At 35.7% G+C, this 17,437-nt stretch overlaps 1 long non-coding RNA gene across 1 annotated transcript in view; it reads right to left on the bottom strand.

Annotated features, from left to right (window-relative positions):
- Positions 1–8,670, bottom strand: part of LOC136840645 (uncharacterized) — a 229,781-nt gene extending 221,111 nt beyond the window's left edge. Inside the window, exon 1 of the long non-coding RNA XR_010853694.1 lies at positions 8,410–8,670. This is a non-coding gene — a long non-coding RNA (uncharacterized lncRNA). The remainder of the gene's footprint in view (positions 1–8,409) is intronic.
- Positions 8,671–17,437: the final 8,767 nt, after the last annotated feature.

Genomic DNA, 17,437 nt, shown 5'->3' with positions numbered 1-17,437 from the left:
TTCCTTTTTCCTAATTAACCTTTAATCTTATGTTTAATTTCATATCTTCTTTCATTCTCTCCTGGTCTGTTGTGTATGTATATATACCCATATATATATATAATTATCCTTCCATTTATATTAAATATAAAATATATATTTATATATAGAATATAATGATATATATAGATAGAGATATATATATAGGGTTATATATATATATATACATATAATATATATATAAACCCACATATACTATTTCTTTCATATATATATATATATTTATATACATATATATCATCATTTCCATTTCAAGGAACAGATCAACATTGTTTTAGATGGTACGTAAATTGATCTTTTAATCGACCTTCAAAAGATGATGAATCTTTCACCCATGAACACAGGATTTTTGTCGTCCATCTCTCTAAACCATGTTTTTCTCTTCTCTTTGACTTATCTCATCGTTTCATAAAGCTCATCAACCCTAAAAATTAAGTTTTTCAAAGCTAAATGGGACTATTTTCAGAAACACAATAAAAATAGGTTTATAATTCAAACAGATAAACAAATTTGAATAAAACAAAGCAAAGATTAAAATGCAATAATAAATATTATTCTTCAATACTTCTTATGCAAAGCACTGGTTTGATGTAAAGTCTCATTAGTTTGCATCTAGCAAAATCTACATACTCCTAAATTTTAACTAAAAGTCATGTCCAAAAAAAATTTACCACACTGTAATTCCAATGTTAAAAATCAAAAGAATTAAACATAATAGAATTTAAAGTATCTTGAAATGCAAATGGTAAAATAATTTTGTAAAATATCTAGCTAAGATATTGTAACATGACAAAATTACAATATAAAGAGGTATGAATAACATATTTCCACACCAGTTCAGGAAAGTTTAATGATGTGAATTCATGGTAAAAATCATATTCAATTTCCTCCCATAAAAACAGAGATTTGGACTCTATTTTTAAAGCCTGGACCCATTACCTTTTAACTATGGTTGGACAACTTTGCAGTTCTTGAAATAATGAATTGATCAAACTCAGGTTCTTATTTAAGATTTTATATAATCTTATCAAAGTAATATAAAGATATATACATAACTCTTTAAGATCACCTGACCGCCAATATTGCTAAAATTACATATATAGAGCCTGATTTATCAAACTATTTGCATGAATACAAATATTTTATAACTGACAGCTCGGTCAGTACCATCTCGCCCAAAAATCTTTTCATCACACGTTTAAAGCATTGTATGAAATGCATATATTATACTTCCGTAATATATATATATATATATATATATATATATATATATATATATATATATATATATATATATATATATATATATATATCCTATAGTATATATATACACTGTTCCTGAAACCTGGCACTATAGGAAAACTTATGACATCTGATAAACTCTCTCTCTCTTCTATCCCCCCTCTCACTTTGATCTGAGTACACATTCATATCTCTCGTTTTTCTATCACTCTCTTTCTCTCTCTCTCCAACCCTCCCTGACTCTTTCCATCTTTCTTTATATGACAAATTCTTTCTCTCTCTCTCTCACTTCCTCTATCTCTCTCATCTCTCTCTATTCTCTAGGGAATCTCTCCTCTCTCTCACTTCCTGTCCATCTTCCTTTCTCTCATTCCCTCCCTTTCTTCTCTCTCTTTCTCCCAAGGGGTCTCTTTCCTCTTTATTCTCCTCACATCCCCTACTCTCTAGTGAGAACAATCCCTCTCTCTGATATGAAGCAAAAATTTTTAACCCTTTGGTGCTAATATGTCTTACTCCCACAGTATTCTTTTCCAGATAGTAAGTCATAAAGTATTACAAATTAATATGATAAATCGTACAGTTACTAGGTCTACAGGCATAAACTTGTTTCACTTTTAGAACCAGCCCCATTTCAGGGAAATTTCCATAAACCTTTTGGTGTCCTTTATGCTAGTGATGTCTTACCCCTATAGTGGATTATCGAGATAGTAAGTCATATGTATACTGAGTTTGGTTGAAATTAATCAATGTGTTTCAGAATGTATGTGGAACATACACACACACATACAAATGTACATCCATTCATATATATATATATATATATATATATATATATATATATATATATATATATATATATATATATATATATTATATATATATATATATATATATTATATATATATATATGTATACATATGTTACACAGTGGGGAAATGGAATTTAACTGCTTACATTTTTCTACAAAGTCGAGAAGTCCCATCTATTGGTATTGATGTAATGACATCCCATTTAAATCTTCACACTGGTCTCTCTCTCTCTCTCTTATCTCTCACTTCCTCTCTCTCTCTCTCTCTTCTCAGGTCTACCTTAAACACGCTTTACCCAAAATAATTTGACAAAAATCTAACATAACTGTATTGCAAGAAACAAGAGGTTTATAAAATGGAATACTAATGTTCACCAACCGATCAGACATATTAAAGTCCATTATATCTAACTAATTATTCCTTTATCCAGGTATCCCACAACAGGTCAAAATAAGTCATAGTCTAGTATATTCCCAATGAGTCATTTCACCTCTTCCTCAGCAAAACATCTGAAGAAGTCAAATAGAACCCTTGTTAAACAAAATATGCATAAAAATAAAGATATGGGAATTACTGTGGTGAATGTCACTCATAACCTACAAATCCCAATGTATTAAATTCTGAAAAAGTCCATTATACATATGTTAAATGAAAGAAACAATCTACAGTTTGGGAATCTAAAATGGTTCCTGTCCCATTTATCCAAACAGCAATGTTCACAGTCTTAATCACTTTTATCATTAACCAAAAAGTCTTCTGAAGACTTTCCACAGAGTCTTCAGTGAAGACATTTTATCTAATGTTCATTTGTGTGATAACTAATCCCTTCACAACCTGGGACTCCACCCTCCAGAAAGAAAACGCACCTACTTACTACTTAACCAGAACCTGACATTTCCATGACTAAACCAAACACAAACCTTGTTCATGAGGCAGGAAAGTTATCCATGTCTTGAGAATACCTGACATACAATTTCTAATTGGACAATATATTACAACATTTAATGGTACTGTCAATTCAATATGTACTTTTACCTATATTTTTATTTAAACATTTATTATAAATAGGAACCATCATAAAATATTGTTACCTATATACTTAAATGATATATATATACACACCTTCTGTCTAGATAAACACAATTTTACCAACTTGACATTGCTGCCTGGGAAAACTCTTGAGAACTCAGAAAATTTTCCAGCACCTCCTTGTTTGAAACTTCCTTTTACCCAGGTATTACTCTCCCTTTAATCCAAATTTTACAAGATTGGTGGCTGTCCCATTTATCCAGGCATTACTGTGGTGACTGTCCCTTTTATCCAGAAATTACTGTATTAACATTTCCATTTTATCCAAATATGCCCAGTAAAATTGTCCCATTTATCTAGATATTACTACTGGTGACCCAATATCCAAGGATTACTGTGGTGATTGTCCCTTTATCCAGGTATAAGGGGTACTGGCTGTCAATTTATCCATAAATTACTGTTTGAAACTGTCCCATTTATCCAGGTATTACTGTACTGACTGTCCAAATTTTCCAGATATTTTTGGTGACTGTCCCATTTATCAAAATAGTTACTGTAATGACTGGGAATTTATGGGTATTACTATGCTGACTGCCCCTTTTATCTAGGTATTACTATGCTGACTGTCCAAATTTCTATCCAGACATTACTGTGGTGACTGTCCTTTTTATCCAGGTATTACTGAAGTGACTGTCCCATTTATCCAGGTATTACTGTACTGGGCCTGACCCTATTATCTAATTTATTATGTACTATACTGTCCCTTTTATCCAGGTACTACTGTGATGACTGTCCATTTTTTAGACATTACTATGGTGACTGTCCTTCATGTGTTACTGCAGTGACTGTCCGAAATTATATATGCATTACTGTTCTGTCTGTCCTTTTTATCCATGTTATTGCTGATGGCAACTGTCCACTTTATCCAGATATTACTGTGATTACAGTCCCATTTATCCAGATATTAAGGGACAGGGAAGGGGGGGAAGGGGGTACTGTCTGTCACTTTATTCAGGGGATATTAATGTGCATGACTCTCCTAACTATCCAGGAATTACTGTAGTGATTGTCCATTTTATCCAGCTATTACTAAATGGTGACTGTCCCATTTACCCACAACTAAACCTAAACACACTCCCCACTAGGGGGGGGCAGGTACACTAAACCTAAACACAGGGACCCCAATAAACCTAAACACACCCTTTGAACCTAAACTATCCCTCTCTAAACCTAAGCGCACCCCCACTAAACCTAAACACAAACGTTGATACACAATTATTAATCACAGGAAAGAAAAGCATTTTCGATAATATAGCCTATTTCTATGGTGTCGAGAACATAGAATGAGGTATGATGAACCCGTAGAGTTGGCTTACAAGGGGGAGAATGGGGGTACCTTTTGAAACCTATCCTATTATCTATGTTCGGTCTACTGATGGCCACGTGCCAAATTTTGTCTAGATCGGTCACCTCCAGTTACCACATAAGTCCCAAAGAGGGGGGGGGGGGGGGGGGGGGGGAGGGGAAGGGGGGGGAAGGAAGGGGGTACAGGTTTGAAACCTACCCTATTATTTACGTTGGGTCAAATGATGGCCATGTACCAAATTTTGTCTAGATCAGTTTAGCAGTTACCACATAAGTCCCAAACAAAGGGGGGGAAGGGGGAGGGGAAGGGAAAGGGAAAAGGTACTGGTTTGTAACCTACCCTACTATCTAAGCTGGGTCAAATGATGGCCACTGCCAAATTTTGTCTAGAGAGGTAAATTGTTTACCATATAAGTTACAAATGGAAAGGGGAGGGGGAAGGGGAAGGAAGGGGAAGGGGTATGGATTTGAAACCTACCATATTATCTAAGTTGGGTCAAATGATGGCCATGTGCCAAATTTTGTCTAGATCAGTCAATCAGTTACAACTTAAGTCCCAAAGGGGGAAAGGGGGGGAAGGGGAAGGGGTAGGGATTTGAAATCTACTACCCCATTATCTAAGTTGTATCAAATGATATCCACATGCCAAATTTTGTCTAGATCAGTCAATTGGTTGCCACATAAGTTACCAAAGGGAAGGGGGGAAGGGGCTTGAAATGGATTTGAAATCTACCCCATTATCTAAGTTGGATCAAATGATATCCACATGCCAAACTTTGTCTAGATCGATCAAGCAGTTACATAGTCCCAAAAGTTACAAATGGAAGGGGGAAGGGGGGGGAAGGGGGTTTGAAATCTACCCCATTATCTAAGTTGGAAAATGATATCCACATGCCAAGTTTTGTCTAGATCGGTCAAGCAGTTACCACATAAGTTACAAAAGAGGGGGGAAGGGGAAGGGGAAGGGGAAGGGGGTACAGCTTTGAAACCTACCCTATTATCTAAGTGGGGTAAATGATGGCCATGTGCCAGATTTTGTCTAGATCAGTCAAGCAGTTACCACATAAGTACATAAGTTACAAAGGGAAGGGGGGGGGAAGGGAAGGGGAAGGGAGGGGGGGGGGTATGGCTTTGAAATCTACCCCATTATCTAAGTTGGATCAAATGATATCCACATGCCAGTTTTGTCTAGATCGGTCAAGCAGTTAGACATAAGTCCCAAAAGGGGGAAGGGGGAAGGGGGAAGGGGAAGGGAAGGGGAAGGGGAAGGGAAAGGAAAGGGGGAAGCTTTGGGGTACAGGCTTTGAAACCTACCATATTATCTTAGTTGGGTCAAATGATGGCCATGTGTCAAAATGATTTTGTCTAGATTGCTGTCAAGCAGTTACCACATAAGTTACAAATGGAAGGGGGAAGGGTTTTAGGGGATTTGAAATAACTACCCCATTTATCTAAGTTGGATCAAATGATATCCCATTTATCCAGATTTTGTCTAGATCGGTCAATTTAGGGGAAGGGGGGGGAGGGAAGGGGAAGGGGAAGGGAAGGAAGGGGTATAGGTTTGAAACCACCCTATTATCTTAGTTGGGTCAAATGATGGCCATGTGCCAGATTTTGTCTAGATCAGTAGCAGACCACTTACCATTAAGTCCCAAAGGCTGGGAAGGGGAGGACTTATTTTAGGGGAGGGAGGGGGAAGGGAGGGGAACTTACAGCTTTGAACTCCACCTTATTATCTGAGTCCATTTCAAATGATATCCATGTGCCAGGTTTTGTCTAGAAGTCAACAGTTGCCACATAACACAAAAGGGGGGGGAAGGGGGGACTCCTTTTTAGGGAAGGGGGGGGGAGGGGAGGGGAGGGGATTTCCCCCATCCAGGGGAAAGGGGTCACAGCTTTGAAACGACACCCAATTATCTGAGTGGGGTCAAATGATGGCCATGCCCAATTTTGTCTAGACGGTCCAGTTATCACATAAGTTACAAATGGAGGGGGAAGGAGGAAGGGGGAAGGGGGGAGGGGGGAAGGGGGAAGGGGAAGGGGAAGGGGTTACATTTGAAAACCTACCCTATTATCTAAGTTGATCAAATGATATCCAGATGCCAGATTTTGTCTAGATCAGTCAAACAGTTACCACATAAGTTACAAAAGAGGGGAAGCTGGGAGGGGAAGGGGAGGGGGAAGGGGGTACAGCTTTGAAACCTACCCATTATCCAGTTGGGTCAAATGATGGCCACATGCCAAATTTTGTCTAGATCGGTCAGCAGGGATACAGTACAAAAGATGGGGGAGGAGGAGGGGAGGGAAGGGGGAAGGGGAGGGGAGGAGGGAGGGGTACTGTCGTTTGAAAACCTACCCTGCTATTATCTAAGTGGGGGAAAATGATAGCCAGATGCAAGATTTTGTCTAGATTAGTCAAGCGGTTACCACATAAGTCACAAAAGAGGGGGGAAGGGGAGGGGGAGGGGGAAGGGGAAGGGGGAAGGGAAGGGGGTACAGTTTTGAAACCTACCATATTATCTAAGTGGGTTAAATGATGTCCATGTGCCAGATTTTGTCTCGATGGTCAGGCAGTTACCACATAAGTTACAAAAAAGAAGGGGGGGGAGGGGGGGGGTTGGGTACATTTTTAAACCTACCCTATTATCTAAGCTGGACCAAATGACGGCCACATGCCAAATTTTGTCTAGATCGGTCAGGTTGTTACCACATAAGTTACAAAGGGAGGGGGAGGGGAAGGGGAAAGGGTTCTGAAACCTATCCTATTATCTTATGTTGGTCAAATGATGGCCACTGAGAAATTTTGTCTAGATTGGTGAAACAGCTTAGAATACATAAGTTACAATGGAAGTTACAAATATAAAATATACATACAAACATAGGGGCAACTTTATATATGATACATTGAATAAAGCCAGAAAAATCGTTTACCTCTTTCCAATGTAGCCTAAAAAGTCTTGTTCATGACGAAGCACTTATCAATTATAATCCCCTTTATGTGAAAGTTATTCATGAGGAATAGTGAATTTGATATACTCGTATAATACTGGTCACGTAATATTTGTGAATATAAAAACATTCATTTATAAGGGATAAAATTCACACACACATATATATGTATATATATACTAGAGAGAGAGAGAGAGAGAGAGAGAGAGAGAGAGAGAGAGAGAGAGAATATACAATTTAGGCCGAAGGCCAAGCGCTGAGACCTATGAGGTCATTTGGCGCTGAAAAGAAAACTGCATGTAAGAATCTTAAAAGGTGTAGCCTAACAGGAGGGAAACCTCGCAGTTACACTGCAAAGAACCTTAAGTAATGCCTACTGCGCACCGCGTGAGGTGCACAGACACTATATATACCTACGGAGCTATATATATATATATATATATATATATATATATATATATATATATATATATATATATATATATATTAAGTATATAAACTAGTAATTCTTCACACATTTGATGGCTCCAGAAAAAGGCAACACGGTTGTCACGGCAACACTCATACTCAGCGCATGAACCAAAGTGCAGTCCAAGGCTTCCACAGCTGCGAACGTTACACCTATCAGCAGCACGCCAAACCTTCCCACATAAATTGCGCCATTCACCACTACTGTATATGTAAACAATAACCTCCCCCCTGAACTGCCGTAACGTATTCAGCGCTTTATATACAGGCTACGCTTAATCTGTAGCCCTATAATGAATGGCAAACGTTCTCTGTAGTATCGGACGTGAGTGTATCGCTGAACTAAAAATAAAATTACCGCAGAGAACAAAAGGTATAGTTTTAGCAAGCAGTCATCTTAAGCAAATTGAAGATGCCTTACATAATATGGCAAACGTTGGCCTAATGTTTCTAGGTAACTAAAAGAGGCACAGCAAATTTTTGACAAAAAAGAAATGAATGACATTACCTTCGGAAGCCATTGAGATTCTCCGCGCAGGTGGTTAATGGAAATGATTCCCTCACTCACTAAAGAGACAACCTCTTGCTACTGTTTCACGTTATGGTAATTCAGTCACCACTGTTTCGTTGCAGCCTGTTTTGATGAGTCTTAATGACGTACAAGACGATGAATTACTCTGATTATACACTAGTTGGTTATACACTAAGTTCAAGAAGCACGTTTGACACTGGCAAGGTCACTTCACTCTCGAATCATACTTTGCGGAAGAACACCAGAAATAGCACAGGGAACGAGTCTGCATATTTATCAATAACACAAAAATACTTATAGGAAGATAAAGATATAAAAAACAAACCCCCTTAAATATAAGGATATATAACAGAATTAAGAACAATGTTCATTGCAGCCGTATTTGATGAGACAGGAACTACTTTTTTAACCGGAAGGAACTGTCACACGGTTCATTTTATTCTCGACAGCGAAGCAAATAGAACCTATAAGTTTAGACTTTGAAATGACTAGTCAAACAATGAGTGCATTTACGGATTTTTCTTATAATAGTCGTGCATTGAACCTTGAAGTATGAGCACTGCTGTGAGACTTCTGTGGTGTGTGAAAAGTTCATGAAAGTGCAAGTGCATGCCTGTATTAAGCATAATGAAGCCTCGACACCTGTTACACTCAAGTGAAAAATACACAGGGGAAAGCAGCTCTGTCGAATGTAGTGAAGACGCTTCTAACACTATAGTCTGGGCAATGAAGTCATCATTCCAATGTCATGGCATCCCGAGAGGTAAGCAGAGTTTAGGTTTGCATGATGGCAGTAAATAACGAACATATCATCGGATTTTTATTTTAACAAACAGCTGTGTCCATAAGGCAGGTAGCTGAACGTCGTGGTTGTCATGTGGGTAAAACTGAAGGCTGTTACCGCTATCCTCTGGCTCGATAACTACCATTTTACGGTAACGTGCAGAAAAAGGATGAACAAAAGATAAACAAAAGACGGTAATTATCATAAACGTAAACGAAAGACAAACATATATAAACAAAAAACATAAACAACGAGCGGAAAATATTCCAGTCGGTGAATGGCAGGAACTAGACCCCAGGTAGTGGTGTTCAGTTTACCGTCATTTGCACGGTGGCAAATCACCGCAACCAATAATTTTTTAAGCCTCTATGAACATGAATTCCTTTTGCCATCAGGAATTTTTGTGGATAAAGATAAATGTTAATATTTGGTGAGTTTAGTGAGAGATATGGACTACAGCGTTATGAAGGTGGAATCATTAGAATTGTCATGTAGATATTTCTGTTCCTTAACAACACGCTAGACTCAGTTTCCTAATAGGCCAACCTTTGACGACTACAACAAAAAACCTAGGCCTAACTTCGAGGAAAGTACATTATATATAATATATATGTATATATATATATACAAATTATATATATATATATATATATATATATAATATATATATATATATATATATATATATATATATATATATATATATATATATATATATAAGTATATGTGTGTGCGCGTGTGTGTCCATGTGCGTGGTCGTGTTCGCGTGTGTGTGCGCACATGTGCGTGCCCGTGTTCGTGTGTATGTGTGCGTGTGCGTACCCGTGTCCGTGTGTATGTGTGCGTGTGTGTGCGCGCGCGGGCGTGTTCATGTTTGGGTGCGTTTGGCATTATTGCGACAGTCGGGATAACCGATTTTCAGCGCTTAATTAGGGATCCGTAAAAATTTCACCCCGTGCTATTAAAAGTATGGTGAAATCAAGTTAAATGGTGGGTTCGATACATTGTCTTAATCACATGCCCACAGTCTATTGCGTAAGGTTTCACAGATTTCTTTGGTGCTGTGCAATATAAGATATTTTTTCAATGAATATTTGCTTCGACCTCTCATGTGGGGGAGGAATGAAAATCTGATTTTTTTTATGAACTGTCATTTCAGTGACCTACTTATGGTGTTGAGGGAAGATATTTACTCGCAGATCATTTTACACAGTGTCCTTCATTTAGGTAACAAATCCTAAGGGTCGTAAAAATAAGTTGCTTAAGAGTCTAACCTTAACGGAAATATGAGAACTAAAGAAATGAATGTAAGGTACTGAAAAAGTTGATTTTCTACATTTTGTTAACGAAGATGAATTATTATTACCCCCGGGGAACTAATCCTGGCATCCTTCAAACATTTGCTTTAATCCATGTTAGTAAGGTTGAGGATTTTGAAAGAACGTCATAAAATCAACTCTGATCGGAATTCAGAAAGTCAAAATATCACCCGCGTTCCACATCGAAATCGTACACTTCGGAAACTTAGCATCCTATATATATATATATATATATATATATATATATATATATATATATATATATATATATATATATATATATATATATATATTATAGTGTGTGTGTTGTTTGTTTGTATGTGTGTTGGTTGATTTATCACTGACTTTATTACTAGGGCTCGATATTGGACCCGCAACCTAACCTAACCTAACCTAGTCAAGGCTACTGTAAATTAAAATGAAAAAGCATGCAATTTAAGATTTGTGACAACTTAACCATACCTATCATAACCAAGCCTAGGGCGCTGGGTTCTTATCTAGAGAAGGTGCTTTGCCTATAAGTCTTCTTGATACTATCAATCATATTGAAATCTTTACATCTTCCATAAATTGACTATTTACAAGATATTACGAATCACTTTAGTTTTGTTGTAATGCGTTATGGTTAAGGCTGGCTAGCATATTAGGAACATGAACAATGCTGAAACTTGATTGATACATTTCTTTTAAGTTTCACCAATTAAGTGAGGTTTTGAAATCCAGGCAGTGTTGGAAAAGCCCGGCTTCAGTTTGTAGACAAGGGTCCTTCAGTGTAGACATGTAGTAATTGTTGCTTGTATTATTATTTTTTTTTTAATTTGTGTGACATTTAATTCGGTTGTAGTATTTTGAAGATCATAGATACCCTAATTTCCTACAATTATAGAAAACAGGGTTTTGGGTTGGGGGAAAATACAAAATGAGTGAAATGGCAAGGATGTATTCTAACATCTGAATGTGAGAGTATACTTTTGCTGGTTCTGATTGTTATTAAGGTAAGATTTATTGAACATTTGGTCTCATGGACAATTTGTAAGGTAAACCATAATTGAATGCGTTTCTTATGTTTAGTGTGTACAGTATTTTGAAGGGTTTTAACATCACACGCTAGGTAAGTAAGGACCTGATAACCTAGGTTATGTTAGTTGGGGGGCCAGGTAAGGACCGGGCACCCAAAGTTAGGTTAGGTGAGGTACATTTAGGTTAGTTTATGACCCCAGGTTTGGTTAAGTAGGGGAATCCATGTTGGTAAAGTTCACCTTCTCCCCAACCCTCGTCTGGCAAGGTAAGGATCCAGTACTCTAGGTTAGGTTTGGTTGAACTTATTTATTTTAATTAACAGTGCCGTAGGTTAGGTTATGTGGGGTCCAGGATTCACAAAGCCCCCTTTTCTAGATAAGAACCCGTGCCCTAGGCTTGTTTATGATATTTGTGGTTAGGTTAAATCACAAATCTTAAATTGCAAGCTTTTTCTTTTAATTTACAGTAGCCTAGCCTAGGTTAGGGTAGGTTGTGGGTCCAATGGGTGAATAACCTTCATTAAAATTAAACTTGCATATTTATTTTGAGATTAATGGATCCAGTTTATACATGCCATGACTAATGTTCATGTTTTGGCCAAAACCTCTTATAAACTTGACTCAATAAATTGACTCGATGTTGCTTTATATTGCATTATTAGAATAAAAAAAATTTTCTCCTGTACAAAAATCTCACTGTTCACCTGTGCATCTCTTGCACATTTTTTATGCAGTTCTATTCTTTTTTTCCGATGTTTTTCCAGTTTGACCTATATGAAAGTTATCACAAAAATTACATGGAATCTGCTATAGCTGCATCCTTTAGTATTGTCGGTCAAGTTCTTTAAAAGTACAATTTTCACTGTTTTATTTTTATTAAATGCTACATTAACCCCAAATTTCTTAAGTAGATGGGGAAAATCTTTGAAATCATTATAATATGGCAGTACAAGTAGGTTTTTTGTTATAAATTTCTTTTTTGAGAACATAAAATATCTTTTTTGCAAATTTAAATGCATTGTCTGATACAAAGTCTGGATATTTCAGTTTGTTGCTAATATTCCTAATATCTATTTCATCATCAATGTATTCAGGGCTGCATATACGTAATGATTTTAAGGATATGGATGTGACAACTGGTTTCTTAACCTTATTACTGTGACCAGGATAAAATTGAAGATAGGCAGAAATATTGGTGGGTTTTCTTTACACATTGTATTTAAAATTATTACTAGTTCAATGCATTAGGCAATCCAAAAAGGGTAGGCAATGGCCCTTTCCATTTCCATAGTAAATTTTATTGATGGTACTACAGGTAATTCGTTTTATTTTTACAAAGAGGTTATGTACATTTCCGTTACCAGGCCAGGCACACATTTATGTCATCAACATACAAGAACCTTATTGCATTGCGGTGAATGATTTTTTTAAATATTTTGCTTTCAAAAATTCAAGTTGGCGTTAATGCTGGAAGGATATGGTTACCCATTGCCATATAAAATTTTTAGAATATCTTCTCTCTGTTTGTAGATTCTACAGCAAGATGTCTGAATGGGTTGAGGAAACATAGACACTGAATGCCTTTGATTTTTGGCCCACACATCCCCACTTCTGCTTTATGCGAGATGTCTCATGAACCTCTTTTGTTAACGATGGTATGGTAAAAATCTTGATTTATCATTTTTGAGAAAAATTTTTTTTTAGACCAGAGTAACCATGATAATCGAAGTATATTGTTAAATCACGATCTTAATACATACTAATTTCAAAAATAAATTACGTCAAGCTCATTATAAACTATTTTATATTCAGATAAGTGCAACAGTTTCATTTTTTCTTTTCAGATCACAGTCATTTTTTTTGTTGGTCACAAGTCTATCATAGAATGAGAGACACTCAAGATAGAGTTGAACTTCAACGAAAGTCATGAGACTATAAATATTTAACTTCAAGACTGCCCTCGGCGTGCGATTGTTGCAATTCGGAAGGATATATCTCATTCAGAATTTGTAAGACATTAATTACTTCACAGCATATTATTGGATTTTCGATGATATGCTAAAACAGTCAAACTCACCTTAAGTTATAAAAAATGGAGATCTTCGTTTCACGAATCGTTTTTTATTCATCAGACCGATTACATATATCTTTTTAAAGATGGTTTTATGAATACTGTTCAGTTCATTAACAGATTACCGAAGGATAATTATATAAAAAATTAAAATTATAAAAGGAATTATAAAGAAATGAAAATTATAAATATTCAGAAAGTATTACAAAAGTACATTAATCTTCGATTCCGAGAACTAAAGACCATCATGTACTCAAGCTTTTGCATGATAGGGCATTGTTTGACTAGGAAGTGGAGTTCTGCGTGTTTCAAAGTTTTGTTTACGGAGTGTTTTGGGGAGTGTTTAGTTAAACAACAGATTGCGTTTAAATCAAGTACAGTATAAACTGCAGATCATCTTAAATTTGGTAAGTGATCTCAGTTTTTATAATTTGTGATGTTAATTCCATTATTCATTATTTTTTTATGATTTTTTTATATGATGGTCAGTCAGCCTTATATTTTAGTGTGGTTTGATGATGAAAGTTGATAGGTTGGTACCTTGAATGGTGAGAATTTTTCCAATATATTTTTGACTAAGTCTTATATGTGCAGGTCGAAAAACCTTAGGGTTAGTGATTATCTCCAAAATATTTTTGTCTTGATCTTTAAATATTAGTTTTATCTCTTCCTGCTTTGGCTGAAACTTGAAGGATTGTAACTAGGGATTAGCATTATTTTACAGTCTGGTTTTTTAGCTTTGGATTACATTTTATTGTTGAAGTTTGAAAGAACAAAATCGGAACTTTTGGGATTAGCTGATTTATTGCATTCCAAAATATTTTGGTTTATCTTTAAATATACAGATCGGTGTAAATTTAAAATGTAGTTTTTCAATGATTTTATTTTTTTATTTGATGAAATTCGTGCATATTAGGGGTAAAGTTGATTGCAGTACATTTTTTTACTATCTCAATTATTCTAGAAGTCAGTTTACCATGGGGGGAAGTTTTTCAAAGCAGTCATCATATTGCTACGGTTGGTGATAGTTTGAAAAAATTTTTAATATTTAAAGGTGACAGATCTTTTAAAAGCCAAAATTTTATCCTTTTTTTAAAATGGTTTCAATTTTCAAGTTGATTATTTTACCCCAGATATTTTTTTACTATGGCCAGTTTTTCAAGATCACATATTTAAAATTTGAAATTTAAAGTTGAAGCATTTTGATTATTTTCCCATGTTTAATTTATTAAGCGGAGGGGTAAATTCGCTGTCCTTAGAGAGCTGTAAATCATTTGCCTTTATAACCTTCAAGATTGCTTTTTGTTTGTTAAACAAACAGAATATATATTAAAATGTAAGGCTTTAGAAGAATTGTGGTAGTTCATGATTGCGCTGTAATGATCACATCAGAGCACAATTACACTGAAGCTCTTGATCGTCAAAACGGATTAAGTTCAATTTTGTCAATACCGTTTCTATTCGAATGTCGCGCCAGGCTTTGTTTTTGGCTAGGGTTTTATTATTATTATTATCATCCCACATTGTACCCTGTTTCTCTTGATTCTAATGAAACATGATAGGCAGGTACCCTTACGGTTACCTGTTATTTTCCCGTGATAATTTTTCAAGATCTCAAGTCAGTATAGAGACCAGAATTTTAGAATACTTTCTCTAGATCTTAGAAGCCATGATAGATATTTCATTGATTAACCTGTAGCTCCACAATGTCTACTGCTTATCTTTGGGTTGGTAAGTCCTTTGGAGTTAAGGATTATTTTCCACAAGTATGTTTTTATCATGTCCTGTTTTTCAAGTCAGCTTAAATATATTTTTGACTGAAGAGAAAACTTAGTTGTTAAATTTACAGATACTACTTAGTTTTAATTAGTCCACAATGATTATTTCAACATTTAGTCTTTTTGCAGGCAATAATATTTTACATTACCTATTTTTGGTTTCAGGGTCAACATTTTAATTGTCAGATTTTTTATTATATGTCATAGAAATTGATAGTTAGGTCTTTGATTTTCAGAAGTTTTTGTAGGGCATAAAATCAAAGTTCAAAGAGTAAAAGCTCCAAGCTCTAGAGAATTAATCCATTTGCTCCAATGTTGTTTGCTTATGAGGATTAACTTCTTCTCAATTAAACAAATAGTCAGTTTTATTAACTGCTTATTGTTGTGATGAATTCAAAACGTGTTTTTGGAGTAAAATTATTTCGGTACAACACCATCTGTTTGGTCTTTTATTCTCCGGAAAATCACAGCTTAGAAATTAAGACAATATTTTATGGCTTTGGGCTCAATACAGCCTAAAAAACACCAGTTCAATTTATTTCCTTTCTCCTAGCCAGCTTTAAAAAGGTTAATCCGTCGTTGGGCCAGTGTTGTTTCCTGTTTGGGATTTTCTTCCTCTTACTTCCCTAACATAGATTAAACAGTTAAGAAAGTGCCATCCTTCTCGCTCTTTCTTTAGAACCTGTTTCTGCTGCAGTGTAATCCTTGCCGTTTCTTGTGCCCCATATCTGTTTACTTTTTTCGCCATTTATTCAGTAGACCTAAAATAGTGTATTGCATTCTCAGGTGGCATCGTGACATAAACCACGCCATCATGTCTGACATATATTCTTTCGGTGTGAGCCGTAGTCCACGAATTGTTCGGCCTGGTAATTATTTCTTACCTTTTACCACAAAAGAGTGTGGATTTTTCCCCAACCATTCATTTTCCCAGGATTAAAACCCGGTTTCTCAGCGTTCGTTTTTCCGATTTGAGTGAATCATAAAAAGATGAGGGTTTTCAGTTGCTCTTACCATTACAAAAACTTTAGATGTATTCGTATACACTTCGATTTGAAGTATTGGAACTTCTAGTAGGTTGAATTGTCAACTTGGATCAGAGTGACAGAAAACAGAGGATTGTTGAAACCATTAAATGTTTGTGTAACTAGCTGAAAAACTGAACACAAGTAATGGTTTAGAAGATAGTGGAATATTGTATCAGGAGCTTTTATTTTTTGAATAAACTCAAACCATCTGAAGAAGCGGATTTGAAGTGCTGTTTCACAGTAACCTTGTAATGGATGGTTATTATTTCATCTACTTATGAGCGAAGCGTGATTTTTATTGCAGATCCTCCCGTAAGTATGTTATGTAAAGTTCAGACTTTAGCAAAACAGTGATAATCTTTGGACATTTTGAGTAATGTAACTTTGGAAAGGAATAATTGGAAATTAACGCTGAAGTTATTTTTTATCCCGTCGTGCAAATATGCCAGCCACTAAATGCACAGATAAGGATTTTATCATTTTTCTTTTGATTCTGGGCACAAGAAAAAGAAAATATGCCATTGAACAATGACAATAGAATAGAATTTAAAGTAGGCTGCGGAGAGAAGTGGAGTAATGAGATGTACTAGAAAAAGAACAGGTAGGAAATTTTGGTTTTTAGTTCTGTATGCACTATTGAACCTCTCCTTGAAAAAAATTGATTAATTAAAGCATCCAGATAAAAAAGTAACGCCAGTGAGAGCAATATTGCTAAAGACAGGTTCGTTAGTAACTTTTAAAGAAATCGTATTTATTGTCTGTAAAGTGGAGAAGACAAATGCCATATACCAGAAACGGAATATTCTTAGAGAAAGATAGGAAAATCCTTGAGAAGAAAGGTCGTGTAATTACAATGAAAGCTTGAGAGGGCAGCTGTAAGGATAAGCACAAAGGAAGGGATTTAGGTTTGCTAATAGAAAGTGCTTTGAATGCAACACCATTTACAGGGAGCAGATTAAGAAAATCCTTTTACATGACATAATTTAAAACGTGCATAGCTGCAAC

This window comes from Macrobrachium rosenbergii, chromosome 8 (genome assembly GCF_040412425.1).
Source record: "Macrobrachium rosenbergii isolate ZJJX-2024 chromosome 8, ASM4041242v1, whole genome shotgun sequence".
NCBI lineage: Eukaryota > Metazoa > Arthropoda > Malacostraca > Decapoda > Palaemonidae > Macrobrachium > Macrobrachium rosenbergii.
This window is presented reverse-complemented; position numbering and strand designations above follow the sequence as displayed.